The sequence below is a fragment of the Humulus lupulus genome, chromosome 2 (assembly GCF_963169125.1).
Source record: "Humulus lupulus chromosome 2, drHumLupu1.1, whole genome shotgun sequence".
In the NCBI taxonomy this organism is placed as follows: domain Eukaryota; kingdom Viridiplantae; phylum Streptophyta; class Magnoliopsida; order Rosales; family Cannabaceae; genus Humulus; species Humulus lupulus.
In genome coordinates this window covers 152,649,578-152,653,358 of record NC_084794.1, presented here as the reverse complement: position 1 = coordinate 152,653,358, position 3,781 = coordinate 152,649,578, and the positions used below count along the sequence as shown (strand labels likewise).

At 40.3% G+C, this 3,781-nt stretch overlaps 1 non-coding gene across 1 annotated transcript; it reads left to right on the top strand.

Annotated features, from left to right (window-relative positions):
- Positions 1 to 2,504: 2,504 nt before the first annotated feature.
- On the top strand, positions 2,505 to 2,611 carry LOC133820082 (small nucleolar RNA R71). Its single transcript, XR_009886516.1, has one exon. It is a non-coding gene; the product is annotated as a small nucleolar RNA R71 (small nucleolar RNA).
- The last annotated feature ends 1,170 nt before the right edge of the window (positions 2,612 to 3,781 follow it).

The following is a 3,781-nucleotide window of genomic DNA, read 5'->3' as shown; positions in this document are numbered from 1 at the left end:
ATCAGACTAAATAGCCATCATGCAGCGTTGAAATGTAGCAAAATCATTACACAACCCGAATGGCATCCTTCGAAAAGCAAAAGTACCATAAGGACAGGTGAAAGTAGTCATCTCCTTGTCTTCTGGGGCAATAGCAATCTGATGGTATCCAGAATAACCATCCAAGAAACAATAGTAGCTGTGGCCTGCAAGCCTGTCAATCATCTGATCAAGAAATGGCAAAGGAAAATGATCCTTCCTTGTAGCTTTGTTGAGCTTGCAGTAATCAATACAAATTCTCCACCCTGTTACAGTTCTAGTTGGGATGAGTTCATTATTCTCATTGTTCACCACAGTCATACCACCCTTCTTTGGTACCACTTGCACTGGGCTCACCCGTGCACTATTAGAAATTGGGTACACCACACTGTTATCAAGCCACTTAAGAACCTCCTTTCTCACCACCTCCTTCATAGTTGGATTCAACCTTCTTTGAGCTTCAATAGAAGGTTTGCTATCAATTTCAAGGCGGATTTTATGCATCACCATAGAATGACTAATCCCTCTAATATTTGTCAGAGTCCATCCCATTGCAAGCTTGTGAGACCTCAACACCCTCAATAGTTTCTCAAGCTCCACACTAGAAAGATGTGCTGACAATCACTGGTAGAGTCTCATTTGCACCTAGATACACATACTGCAAATGTTCTGGCAAAGTCTTCAATTCTAACACTAGCGGTTGCTCAACAGAAGGTAATGGTCTCTCGAGCCCTTGTCCCAATTCCTCATATTTTTTCTGTAAAATGGCCCTTGAGAATTCACCCAATTCACATATTCAATTACTTCATAATAATCAAACCCATCATCATCAGATTGAGTCAAAGCCAACATTAAAACATCAGAAACAACCTTGTCAATCACACTCACAGAAAAATAGCTATCACTTTCTCTTGGGTATGCCATTGCCTTGAATACATTGAACACCACTTCTTCACCTTGAACTCGAAGCTTCAATTCACCCTTCTGAACATCAATGAGAGCTTGGCCCATGGCTAGGAATGGTCTTCCAAGAATAATAGGCACATCAGTATCCTCCTCCATATCAAGAACGATAAAGTCAGCAGGAAAAATAAATTTATCCACTTTCACAAGAACATCTTCAATACCCCGTGGATGTTTCACAGATCTATCCGCCAACTACAAAGTAACTATTGTTGGCCTTGCTTCACCCAAACAAAGTCTTCTGAACACAGATAAAGGCATCAAATTTATACTCACCCCCAAATCACACAAGGCATGCTTACACTCAAATTTCCCTATTGTGCAAGGTATAGTAAAGCTCCCCGGATATCTCAACTTTTGGGGAAACTTCATCTGCAATATTGCACTGCATTCTTCAGTGAGCGCCACCGTCTCATAGTCTTCCATCTTCCTTTTCTTGGATAGAATCTCTTTCATGAACTTCACATAACTGGGCATCTTCTCTAAAGCCTCAGCAAAAGGGATATTGATGTGAAACTTTTTTAATACCTCTAAAAACTTAGAAAACTATTTATCGAGTGTAGTTTTTCTAAGCCTATGAGGATATGGAACATGAACTGGCTGGTCAACAACAACTGGAGGACTCTTTTCTGAATTCTGGTGGTCTTCAGTAACCCTTTTCTCAATTGTATCAGATTTCTCACCCAACTCTTCATTCTGAGTTGCTGACTGTTGTACACTGGGCTGCTCCACTTGCTTACCACTCCTTAATGTAATTGCCTGACAGTTCTCCTTAGGATTCACCACAGTATTGCTAGGCAAATTCCCTTAAGGTCTATTATTAAGCATGTTGGCCAATTTCCCCACTTGTGTTTCAAGATTCCTAATAGAAGATCTTGTCTCAGTCATAAACTGAGTTTGAGTGTTAGTGAGAGTTAACAACGCAGCTTGTAATTCATTAAGCCTTTCTGGTGGAGCTTGTGGCCTAGGCTATTGTGATGAAGACATGATTCATGTGATGTTGAGGCATGTTCTGCTGAAACTGAGGTTGCTAGCCTTGATTATTTCTCCAAGAAAAATTGGGGTGATTTCTCCATCCTGCATTGTAAGTGTTGGAGAATGGATTATTGAATGGCCTCTAAAAGTTCCCCACAGCCTGAACATGAGCTTGGTCCATAGGAATGATATTATTGTCACTATCCGGACACTGATCAAATGAATAAGTATCCCCACAGATTTCACAACCAGCTGACATCTGAACAGCATTAGCAGACACAGCATTCTGCTGCAATTATTTCATCAGAGAAGCAACTTAAGCTGTCAGTGCAGCAATTGCACCAAGCTCATGTACCCCAACTACCTTTCTTGCCCCAGTTGACCTCTCATCAGACCACTGATGATTATTGGTAGCCATGTCTTCCAACAATTCATAAGCTTCAGTAGCACTCTTACTCATAAAAGTACCACCAGCTGCAGCATCAATAATAGTATGGGTTGTACTACATAGGCCATTTTAAAAGTTGTGGACTAACATCCACTGAGTTATTCCATGGTGGGGACATTTTCTCAACAACTCCTTAAAGCGCTCCCAAGCACCATACAATGACTCCCCATCCATCTGATAAAAATTATTGATGTCGCCCCTCAATTTAGCAGCCTTCGAGGGAGGGAAAAACTTGGCCAAGAATTTCTGAGCAAGGTCTTACCAAGTATTAATAGAGTTTGCCTGCAGCGAGTTCAACCAGCTCTTAGCTCTATCCCGCAGAGAAAATGGGAAGAGTCTCAATCTTATAGCATCATCACTGACCCCATTGTACTTGAAGGTATCACACAACTCCAAGAAATTAGCCAAGTGCATATGGGGGTCTTCAGAAGGCAAACCACCAAATTGGACAGTGGATTGCACCATTTTCAAGATCACCAGCTTAATCTCAAAATTATTGGCCTCCACAGCCGGTGGTCTTATACAGTTTTGTACTCCCGTAACAGTGGGTAGTACATAGTCTCTCAGGCTCCTTGCAGCAGGATTTTGAGCCTGACCTTGAACAACCTCGGGAACCTCATTAATACCGCCATTCTGTGCCATCACCACAATCTAACGAGCCAACCTCTTGTTTCTTCTGTTTTGTTTGCAAGCCTTCTCAATCTCACGATTAACAGGAACAAGACTATCTGCTCCTCTTCTGCTACGCATATAACAAAACTACCTAAAATTGACAAATAAACGTAGCTAAAACAGGTTAAAAACAAGACAAATAACAACCAAATTAGAAATAAAATTAATTAGACTGATATTGATAGTTTTCAGTCCTCGGCAATTGCGCCAAAAACTTGTTGCAATATTTATTTGCTACGCAAGTGCACTTATCACTTCCAGTAATAAAATCTTGGCGAAACCAAGTATCGTCCCACAAGGACTGAATCACCAATTACCAGTCAATTAATTCTAAGTTTCTATTTGGTCAAACAATGAATGATTTCTGTGTAACAAGGAGAAATAAAATTGCAATGGAAAACCTTAGGATAAAATAATAAGAGAACAATTAGGGCAGTTAATATCATCAACTATCCTCCCTATTAATCCCTAGTACAATTTATGTAACAACCCAAATTCGCTAATAAGGCTTAAGGGCCCTGATTAGTGTGTCTGGAGGGCATAATGGGAATTATGTGTGATTTTAATGAGTAAGATGCATGATTATGATGTAAAGCATGTTATGTGACTACTTGAATATTTGAGATGCATGACTATGTGTATTAGTATGCATGTAGGCCCTGATTAGATTAGAAGGGCATAATCGTAATTTTGGCCATTATGGGC